This window comes from Microcebus murinus, chromosome 14, assembly GCF_040939455.1.
Source record: "Microcebus murinus isolate Inina chromosome 14, M.murinus_Inina_mat1.0, whole genome shotgun sequence".
Taxonomy (NCBI): domain Eukaryota; kingdom Metazoa; phylum Chordata; class Mammalia; order Primates; family Cheirogaleidae; genus Microcebus; species Microcebus murinus.
The window spans coordinates 70,256,658-70,268,678 of record NC_134117.1 but is presented as its reverse complement, the minus strand read 5'-3'; positions in this window follow the sequence as shown (position 1 = coordinate 70,268,678).

Genomic DNA, 12,021 nt, shown 5'->3' with positions numbered 1-12,021 from the left:
TGGAGGTGATGTTCAAAATGCTGAGCAACCAGTATGGCTCAGCCACTGACTACTGTCCAGCTGCCAGCAGCTGGGCTGGGGGACCCTGCTGTGCCAGGTTCTGCCCCTTCTGTTCTGGATCACACTGAGGTCTGGAGGGGCCAGGAGAGTCAGCGTGGTGAGTGCGGGCACTTGGGGATGCCGGGCAGCAGCCCCGTCTGCACCAGCGCATCTGAACCGGTACACACCAGCTCCACCGCTCCGACCCGCTCCCCCATGGGGCACACGCACAGCAAATGTGGCCACCCGAGCCAGAGGGCAAGACGTCAGCCAGCGACCTTCACGGTCTCATGATGAGCAGTGCCTTCCAGAAGCACTCGGGATTGAGGGCTGGGAGGCAGCGGGCGCCCAAACATCAGGCCCCTAACACTGCCCGTGTAATGCCTCATGGCATTTCCGCCACAGCATGCTCTCCCCCAGGCACGCTTACCCCGCTGTACTAGTGGGGCAATTAAAGTTTAGAAGGACAGCAAAATCTGATGAGGGCTTTCACGTGGTGACAACGAGCCATGGGAATTTGAACCCAGGCCTGCCGACTCAAAGCCTGTGCTCCTGTGCAGCTGGTGCTGCCTTTCTCACGCACCTGCTGGACGGGCCTGCGGCGTCTGACTCCAAGTGAGGAGGACTCAGCACCTGCCAGCCGGAGCAGCAGGAGGCAGCTGCTGCCCAGATGGGGCTGTGGGGGGAGTCCACCACTTTCTCCTTTCCCTTCCTCTCCCTTTATTTTATTTTAGAGACAGAATCTCACTCTGTTGCCTGGAGTAGAGTGCAATGGCAGCATCCTAGCTCACAGCAACCTCAAACTCTCAGGCTCAGGGGATCCTCCTGCCTCGGCCTCCCAAGTGGCTGGGACTACAGGTATGTACTACTACACCCAGCTAAGATTTCTATTTTTAGTAGAAATGGATCTTGCTCAGGCTGGTCTCGAACTGACCTCAAAGGATACCTCCCGCCTCAGCCTCCCAGAGTGCTAGGATTACAGGCACGAGGCACTGCGCCCGGCCCTTCCTCCTCCCTTTACAACATATTTGAGTTTCCCACGAGCTTTGGCATCAAGAAATTCCAATAGGTCGGGGACGGAAGTGCGCGGAGGGTGCCGGCGGCTGCGCCCCGAGCCTCGGACGGCCAGGGGACACATAGGCCCCCGGGGCCGCCGTTGGCTTTCCCCGGGCCGGGCGGTCGCCTGCGGCGGTCCGCGAGCGCGTGCGCCCTGGGTGGGGACGCGGCCGGAGAGCAGCCAGGCTGGGCCCGGGGCCACTTCCTCCTGAAGGCAGTGGGGAGCCGCTGAGGGTCTCTTAGGTAGGAGCGAGGTCAGCGTCGCCGCCGCACGGGGGAGCACCGGGCGGGTGGTCCCCGGGCACTGGCTTGCACAGGTTGACACGAAGGGACTTGCTTTGCCCGGGGAAGTTCTGCCCAGAGCAGGCCGGCTGCTGCCCACCCCTCTCTCCCGGGGAGCCACCCTGCAGGGGCCCTCCGGCCTCTCCCCCCGTCTGGCGCCGCCCGGTGCTGTTGGGATCCTTCCCTGGGCACAGCTGTTTCTCCCAAACTGCACAGAGAGCAGCGGAGCGTGGCCACAGGCGGGGTGGAGGGATGCCCCGTGCCTCGAAGGTCGCTCGGGAAGCTCCAGGCAGGCAAGGGGAGTGATCTGGGAGGGCATGGGAGGGGCTGGGTGCTCTTTTTCGGGGCTCTGGGCGCGCAGACCACGCGTTAGTTAGCAGTCACTGCCGACCTGTGGCCACGGGCTTTACACACGCTTACTGTCGTGATCTTCACACCCCTTAGGTTCTATTTCTGTCTCTCACTTAGAGACGGAGGAACTTGTTAGGGCCTAGGGACCACAGGTAGCCAATAACCAGCCATCAGCTTCTGTATTATGCTTGTTTGCTTGCTTAGGAGAGTGGAAAATTTTCAGTTGACCCTTATCTGACTCTGCACCTGCCATCTCGCCTGTGCTAGGGTAATTAAGTTTAGAAAATAAGGGGAAGGGCGGTGGTGTATGGCACACAGCTGCCCACAAGATATAGCCACTAGTCCAGGGTTGAAATGCCCTGGGCCCCTGAGGCACCTGGCATGCTTCATGTACCTAGTGAAATGCACTTGGGCTTAGATTACAGATGGCAAATGTATTTTAACTAAGATTAATGTTGTCCGTAATTAGGATACTTCAGAGGCTTCCTCTCTGCTGAATCTTAGCTGCAGCCGGTGACTCCTACAAAACCCATCTCAAGGCTCCAACCCCCCCCCCATGTGCTAAAACAAGATAGAAATATAAGATTAGGCCGGGCGAGGTGGCTCACGCCTGTCATCCTAGCACTCTGGGAGACTGAGGTGGGCGGATTGCTTAAGGTCAGGAGTTGGAAACCAGCCTGAGCAAGAGCGAGACCCCATCTCTACTATAAATAGAAAAAAGTTAATTTGCCAACTAATATATATAGAAAAAAATTAGCCAGGCATGGTGGCACATGCCTGTAGTCCAGCTACTTGGGAGGCTGAGGCAGAAAGATTGCTTGAGCCGAGGAGTTTGAGGTTGCTGTGAGCTAGGCTGACACCATGGCACTCTAGACCGGGGCAACAGAGTGAGACTCTGTCTCAAATAAAAAAAGAAATATAAAAAAAAAAAAAAAAAAGAAATTCCAATAGGCTGGGCGCGGTGGCTCACACCTATAATCCTAGCACTCTGAGAGGCCGAGGCAGGTGGATCTTTTGAGCTCAAGAGTTCGAGACCAGCCTGAGTCAGAGTGAGACCCCCGTCTCTACTAAAAAATAGAAAGAAATTAGCTGGACAACTAAAAATATATAAAAAAAATTAGCCGGGCATGGTGGCACATGCTTGTAGTCCCAGCTACTCGGAAGGCTGAGGCAGGAGGGTCGCTTGAGCCGAGGAGTTTGAGGTTGCTGTGAGCTAGGCTGACGCCACGGCACTCACTCTAGCCCGGGCAACAGAGTGAGACTCTGTCGAAAGAAAGGAAAGAAAGGAAAGAAAGGAAAGAAAGGAAGGAAGGAAGGAAGGAAGGAAGGAAGGAAGGAAGGAAGGAAGGAAGGAAGGAAGGAAGGAAGGAAGGAAGGAAGGAAGGAAGAAAGAAATTCCAATAGACATTAACCAGCCTAGTTAGCAGAGTTAACAGCCCACGTGGTTTTGATTGTTTCTTTCTTTGTTTTTTTGTTTATTTCCAAACCACTCTCTTTTATAGGTGTTCATTGGGAGGAAAATAATTGCCTGAGAGACACGCTTACTGATCTTTGCCGTGGTGGGTGGGATGGAAAGGAGCTTGCTGCTGGTGGACTGTGAGACCTCAGGCAGGGTGCACACCCCCCAGGTCCCAGATTTCTCTTTGGCAAACGAGGGAGACAATTCTCTGTCAGGGGTGGCAAGTTCAAATGCATGGGGGGCACATCAGACAACACAACTTAACACAACTGAGTGAAGTGTGCACGAAGTTTATATATTAATAGTAAGCATGCGTAGGAAGAGCCTCGCTTCCCTAATATGCTTCCTCCCATTTCTCTGGAAATACATATCACTCCCAGTCTGTTTCTATTTATCTCAATTTTGACAGAAACATATGTAAAGAAATACACTTTTACCCTAAAAAGGAGCTGGTTGTGTGTGATGATGAATGCCTACTGATACTTAGTCCAGTTTTGGAAGACAATAGGGGTGGTGGGCCTTGTGCCAGCCACAGTCCACTCCAGACAGTTATTTTAAGATCTCAGTTATACTAGACAAGTGGAAAATGCAGATTTTATGTGAATTCCCAATTGTTAAATAATAACAAATGATTCAATTGTTTAAAAAAATCTCTTTCAGGCTAAATAAAATGTCTGTAGGCTAAATTCTGCTGGAGGGATTGCAAGTTTGCGACCTCACTCTGAGATCATCTCTAAGGCCTCCTCTTCCTAAATTCTTTAGAAAGCAGAGTAAAATACTTTCCTGTTCACATTTTATTGGGGATGCAATCCCAGGGTAATAAGAGAGAGGGATAATGAATGTGAGGCAGGAAAGGAAGGAGAGTGTCACACACAAGGAGTAAAGTAGTGAGCGGGCCACAGCTCGCCGAGGAATGAAGCTGATTTCTTTGGTGGGACGTCTTCCAAGAGTCTGAGGAAACTACTGTTTTGGAAGTGTTTAGAGGGGAAGCATGCAGGAAGAGTGAGTAATGTACCTGCCGGCTTCCTCCCATCTCTTCTCTCCCACTGGTGAAAATCCACCCTATATTAGAGTTAATTCTGGAGATACCTTCTGGGCTGCATCAAGCAACCCGTCCTGGCAGCCACTGGGGCCTCCCTGGATAAACTCCTGCCCACACACGACTGTTTCTCCTTTTAGCAGTTGATGTGCATGGGGCTGTTGGTATGTAGTGGTGGCAGCAGCAATGCCCTGAGCTTTATGATCGCAGAAATGGCAGAAATGGCATAGCTCCATCCAGGATGCAAGGCATGTGGCCCAGGCCAAAGTATAGGGAGATTGGTGGGGACGTGCAGATCAGGGATAGTGTGAATACTAAGTCCAATTCAGGCCCCTGGCAGTTATGGTATCAAATAATTCAATATGAAATTGGTAATCAACCAGCATTTAAATTAAAACTCTGCTCTTTCAACAAAAGCCACTTTCTTCTTCCTCACTATTTATATTCCTTCACAGCTTCATTTATATAGACACAGTATCTTTCAGATATAATTTTTGTGTGTGTATATATTAGGATATATGAGGAGATTCATTACAATATTATATCTAATATCTAATACTGGAAAATCTAATGATCCCATAATAGGAAACTGATTATGAAGTTATAGCCATTATCTCACAAAAATTAAAAGATTATTAAAAATCTATAGTTTGTACCCTTGATAGGATGTGATGAGAATGGCACTTAACCTCTGTGCTCTTCTTCCCCAAAACACATAGCCTAAGTCTAATCATGACAAAAAGATCACATGAATCTCAGTAGAGGGACATCCTAAAACATATATGACTAGCTCCTAGAAACTGTCAAGATCTTAAAAAAAATATATTAAAGTTTGAGAAACTGTCAAAGTCAAAAAGAGCCAAGGAGACATGAAAACTAAATGTAATGTGGTATTCTGAGTGGTATTGTAGAATAGAAAAAGGATATTAAGTAAAAATCTAAGGAAATCTGAATAAACTATAGGCTTTAGTTAATAAAATTCATTAATTATAACAAATGTGTCATAGTAATCTAAGATGTTAATAATCTAGAAAACCATATTTGGAGCATGTGGGGCTTCTTTGTACTATCTTTGCAACTGTTCTGTAAATCTATTGATATATTCAAAAATAAAAAGTTTATTTTCAATAAAAAAAAAAGATTATTAAAAATCTAAAAAATAGTTTAATTAAATTAAAGATTATAAGGAAATATTATGAACAATGTGATACCATCAAATTAGACACCTTAGATGAAATAGACAAATTCCTATAGAGACACACATATAGACACAAATTATTGAAACTGACTCAAGAAGAAATAATAATTCTGAATAAGCTTAAATAAAGAAAGAAAAAAAGGTCTAGGCCAAGAAGGCTTCGCTAGTGAACTCTATCAAGCATTTAAGAAAGAAATAATATCAATCCTTCACAAAATCTTTCAGAAAATAAAAGATAATGTTCCAACTCACTCAATGAGGCCAATGTTACCCTGACATCAAAGCTAGATAAACACACCACCAAAGCACAATATCCCTCATAAGTATAGCTAGAAACATGTTCAATGCAATATTGGCAGACAGACTCTATCAACATAAAGATTATAAACCATGACCAAGTGTGATTTATCACAGAAATGCAAGTTTGATGTGACATCCAAAAATCAATTAATGTAATACACCATATTAATAGAATCAAGCACAAAACCACATGATCGTCTCATTAGATATAAAAGAAGCAATTAACAACATCCAGTGTTCATTCATGGTAAAAATTCTCAACAAACTAGGAATAAAACTAAATTTCTTCAATGTGATAGAGGGCAGCTACAAGCAACCTACAATTAACATCTTCCTTAATAATGAAAGACTGAATGTTTTCCTCTCAAGATTAGGAAATAGTCAAGAATGTCCACTTGCACTACTTTTTTTTTAACAGAGCAAGGTTTATTTGTTATTCCCATTTTATTTATTTATTTATTTATTTATTTTATTTTAATAGAGTTAGGGGATACAAATGGTTTTTTGTTACATAGATGAATTGCATGGTGGAGAAGTCTAAGCTCGTATCTGTCAGCTGAATAGTGTATATTGTACCCAACAGGTAACTTTTCATCCTGCACCCCTGTCCCACCCTCCCCCTCTGAGTCTCCAGCGTCCACCATGTCACTCTGTATGACCACGCACACCCATTGCTGAGCCCCCACTTATACGTGAGAACATGTGGTATTTGGTTTTTTGTTCCTGGGTTATTTCCCTTAGCATGATAGCCATCAGCTCCATCCAAATTGCTGCAAAAAACATTATTTCTTTTTTTTTTTTAATGGCTGAGTAGTATCCCATGGTGTGTGTGTGTGTGTGTGTGTGCGTGTCTGTCTGTAAGTTTCTTCAGCCTGATAGAGGGCAGCTACTAGCAACCTACAATTAACGTCATACTTAATGACGAAAGACTGAATGTTTTCTTATGAGGGATCTTGTGCTTTGGTGGTGTGTTTATCCAGCTTTGATGTCAGGGCAACATTGGCCTCATTGAGGGAGTTGGAACATAATCTATCTTCCACTTTCTGAAAGATTTTGTGAAGGATTGATATTATTTCTTTCTTAAATGCTTGATAGAATTCACTAGTGAAGCCTTCTTGGCCTAGACCTTTTTTTTTTTTCTTCATTTAAGTCTATTCAGATTTTTTATTTCTTCTTTAGTCAGTTTCAATAATTTGTGTCTGTATGTGTCTCTATATGAATTCGTCTGTTTCATCTAAGGTGTCTAATTTGATGGTATCGCATTGTTCATAATATTTCCTTATAATCCTTTAATTTAATTTTATACACACACACACACACACCACATTTTCTTTACCAATTTAAACCATCAATTGGTGGGCACATTTTCACCACTTCTATTCAACATCATATTAGTGGTTCTAGCCAGGGCAATTTAAAAAGGGGCTAGGGAAGGGGAGAGAAAGTAGTGTGTGAGTGTGTGTGAAAACCTACAAAACCTCACCAAGATAAATTAAACAAAATCTAAATTATGGGCAGGAAACTGTAGTCCATGGGCATGATCTGGCCCCCTGCTTGTTCTGTAAATGAAGTTTTATTAAGACACAACCACATTAGTTGGTTATATATTGTTTACAACTGCTTTTGCAGTAAAATGGTAGAGTTAAATAAGGCCCACAAAGCCAAAAATATTTACTATCTTGCCCTTTACAGGAAGTTTGCCAATGCCTGATTTAAACAATCTAATGTTCACAGATTAAAAACTCTATATTGTTAAGAAGACAATTCTCACCAAATTAATCTATAAATTCATGTCATTCCTTAAAAAATAAATAAATTCACTGTCATTTCTAAAAAAATCAGTCCAGCAGACTTTTTTGTAGAAATTGATCAACTTTTGCTAAAATTTACATGGAAATGCAAATGACCTAGAACAGCCAAATATTTTGAAAAAGAACACAATTAAAAGACTTACACTCTACAATTTCAAAAGAAAAATTTTGCACCAGACGCTTGTTAAAAATGTCAAGACAGATTGTATTCAGACTACTGAAGTTAGGGAGAGACACTCCAGTATAAACTGAGCTCAATTCTGCCAACCCAAAAGACAGGGGTTTTTAAACGTTGGGGTATGCTAAGGGGAAAGTGCTGGAGCATATTAGCTAGAAGGAGGTTGGTCAATGTGATTAGGTCATCTGCATTTGTGAACTGGTGCTTATCAGTGTTAGGGTCCTACTTGCTCTCAAAGATTGGGAGACAGGGGTCCCATCCTACTAGATGATCACACTTACAGGGATGGCTCCCGGGTCCTCCAGAAAGACATTCTGTGTTGTAGAATATACATTTCAAAGAGACAGAGAAAGGAGAAGCCTATAGTTAGGTTTTGACTAGAACAAACAGTAAATTCTTTGGGCAGCATTGAGTTTTCTTAGGCAGGTGCTTAAGGGGTCTGGGGTTGTCATCCTAAGGATGTGCCCCTGAGCTGGTAGAGACTATGTCAGTGTTTGTTGAAGTCCTTTAGTAGGAGAGTGGATGAAATCATTTGTGCTGAGAGTCCAACACTGAGGCTTGGTAGAGAAGAGGGCTCTGAGGAGCCTGACTAAAGTTTGGTCAGAGAGTATCTTTGTCTCTGTAAAGCCACAATAATCAAGACAACGTGGATCAAGGTCAAAGCAATAGACAAAGGGTGCACAGGCCTTGAGTTCCTCTGGGCCTCCTCTGGCCAGCTCCACTGAGGATGTCCAGATGTCCGACTCATGTGCGCAGGGCTGGTGGCTCTCTCAAGGCCCTCTTTGTTGTGTGAGTAGCAGCCCTCCCAGGTGGGGGAGGAGGGAGCCGTGAAGGGAACTGGAGAGCAGCAGGGGACTTAAGACAAGGCCTCCTGCCCAGGAGCCAGGGCTGGAGCCAGAGGGTTGGGGAGGGGCTTTCCACCGCCAGCCTTTACTGATGAGGACAAGTATTTTTTTAAGCTTATATAAAGCAACATAAAGCTAAATTAAAAAACACAGTGTACTGGCATAAGGAGAGACCTAGAGGTCAATAAAATAGAGAAATTGAGAGTCCAGAAATAAACTTTACACACATGGTCAATTGACTTTGAGCTCCAGCAAGTATTTACCAAGCACTCTTACAAACCAAACATGGTGCAGAGCACTGGGACTACTGAGACAGCTAATGTACAGCCTTTATTCAAGACAGCCTCTGTCTTGAATAAAGCTCAGCTCTGTGGAGAGAATGTTTTGTGTTAATGGGAGCATAGCAAAATGTCAGGCAGTCATAAGTCTGCCTTCAGGTCTCCTACTTATGTGAGAGAGTTGGACCAATCATTATTCTCAAACTTTAGAATGCATAAGAATCACCTGGGGGACCTCTGAAAATACATATTCCTAAGACTCCACCCTGGTGAGTCTAATCTCTAGGTCTGTGGCCCAGGAATCTGCATTTGTAGCAAAATACCTCACTTGATTTTGAAAAAAATTCGGTTTTCCTTTTTTTTCAAAATCAATTTTACTCTCAAATCCCATTCTGCCTCTCATCCATTACCTGTAAGTGCCTAGAGATCTCCTTCCCCCACACTGTTTATAAAAGATGACCCCAATCCCACCACACAGAAGCAAAGACCTCAGGACCACCAGGACCCAGTCCTTGCTCCAGAGCCTCGGGGTATAAACTGGGAAACTACCCATAAACTTCTGAGAGAAGTGAAAATTGTATTAGAAAGGAAGAAAACTTTCCCTGGGCAGAGAACAGCTCCTGTATTTTGTATTTGTTGTACCATAAACACACCTAAGTGGAGATGGTGGTTGGGGACACCACCATCCTTTCTCCCCTATTTACCTCCCAGGGTTCAGTCAGCACACACACCATTTCCCACACTGCTTGGAAAGTTCCTTCCTTTCCCCTTGGGCCAGCTCAGGCTGCCCTTCTGCCTCAGCTTCCCAAGTAGCTGGGATTACAGGTGTGCACACCATGCCTGGCTAGTTCTTCTATTTTTTGTAGAGATGGGGTCTCACTCTTGCTCAGGTTGGTCTTGAACTCCCAGCCTCAAAGGATCCTCCCACCTTGAGCTCCCGGATTACAAGCATGAGCCACTATGCCCTGCTAATCTGGTTTGTCTTAAAGTCAATAAAAGGAGGGACCATGGCAGATAAATATTTAATTTGTCCCACAATCAAAAGGAGAAGGGATTAAGGTAGATAAATATTTAGTAAATATTTAATTTGTCCTACAGTCAAAGGAGGAATGATTACAGTAGTTAAATTATGATAATATTTAAGGTAGATAAACATAAGTCCTTTGTTTATTTACCCAAAATTAACTGCACAATAATGGGGAAGTTCTGACAAGGATTAGGAAATGAGGTCTTTCCCTTCCTCCCACCCTACTCTTCTTCCTGGTACCCCTGGCTCAGGGAAGGGTGCTTTCTACAGTGATTCAGAAAGAAATGACCCAATGCTTAGCTTTTAATTTCAAAATAGACTTTCATAGCCCATGGCAGAGAAAACAGCTTAGGGAGAAAAGGCTTCTGGGGCAGCAACCCATCTAATTCTTAGCCTGAACTTTCGGCAAATCCAAGAACAATGAACACCCACCCAGACTAGAGGAAGACCCCGCAGGCTAGGGGAAAAGAGAGTTGGAGGGGTGAGCAAAAGGGTGAGTCATGGATGTGAGTCCCTGAAAGGGAGTGCTGTGCCTCGCCCACTACCCAGCCCAGAGTGGGCAATAGAAGCCCCAGAGAAGGTCTTGGAACAGGGGAAGGCAAGCTGCACTCTCTTCCTGGGAGGCCCCAGAGAAAGCAAGGAGGTCTTCTCCTACTTCCCCCCACCAGAGTGCATGGTGACAGCAGCTGTCTGCAGCAGCCTCCACCAGCACTGTCCCCTGGAATTCTAGGGTGGAGAGGGCATCTAACAGCACCGTGTGCCTGAAAGAGGAACTCAGGCAGTGAGAGCCATGCAGTGAGGACACGGGGAATTCGGAGCACGTGGAGGGATACTTTCGGAAACATGTCCAGACATGTTTTCATGCTAAGACTCATTGTGCCTCTACCTCCTACCTATTGAGTCAGGCAGGAGGCACATGCTACCTTAAACAAACAAACGGGGGTGGGGGGGTGGGGGGAGTGGTGGTTGCGTGGTCTCGTGGTCTCGGGTCCTTAGGCTTAGGGCTTCCAGGCTGTCTTCTGTTTTGAGTTCCTATCAAGAGTAATCTTGAATGTCAGGTCTGATTCAGAAAGAGAAAGGACTCAAAGTTCCTTAAGATTAGGGTGACACATACCTAGATCTTGTCAATGGAAAAAAAAAAAGCCAAATTCTGTAAAATAATATTTTTGTTTGTTTGTTTGTTTTTGAGACAGAGTCTTACTCTGTTGCCAGGGCTAGAGTGCTGTGGCAGCAGCCTAGCTCACAGCAACCTCAAACTCCTGGGCTGAAATGATCCTTCTGCCTCAGTCTCCTGAGTAGCTGGGACTTCAGGCACGCGCCACCATGCCTGGCTAATTTTTTTCTCTATACATTTTTAGATGTCCAGCTAATTTCCTTCTATTTTTAGTAGAGATGGGGGTCTTGCTCTTGCCCAAGCTAGTCTCTCGAACTCCTGAGCTCAAATGATCTGCCTGCCTCAGCCTCCCAGAGTGCTGGGATCACAGGCGTGAGCCACCATGCCTGGCCTATAAAATAATTTTAAAGAAATTTACTCTGAGCCAAATTGGAGGACCAGGACCCAGAGCCATGCCCAAGAAACCTTCAACAAGGGGACTCGGTATGGCTGGGTCATAGTTAGGTTTTGTACATTTCAGGGAGACAGGAGTTACCGCTAACTTCATAAATCAATATGTGGGAGGCATATATTGGTTTGGCCTGAAAAGGTAGGCCATCTCGAAGCAGGGACTTATAGGTTATAGGTGGGTTTAAAAATTCTTTGACTTGTAATTAGTTAAAGACATGAAGCTTTTTTTTTTTTTGAGACAGAGTCTCGCTTTGTTGCCCAGGCTAGAGTGAGTGCCATGGCATCAGCCTAGCTCACAGCAACCTCAAACTCCTGGGCTCAAGCAATCCTGCTGCCTCAGCCTCCCAAGTAGCTGGGACTACAGGCATGCGCCACCATGCCCGGCTAATTTTATATATATATATATATTAGTTGGCCAATTAATTTCTTTCTATTTTTTTGTTTTGTTTTTTGAGACAGAGTCTCGCTTTGTTGCCCAGGCTAGAGTGAGTGCCGTGGCGTCAGCCTAGCTCACAGCAACCTCAAACTCCTGGGCTCAAGCAATCCTCCTGCCTCAGCCTCCCAAGTAGCTGGGACTACAGGCATTCGCCACCA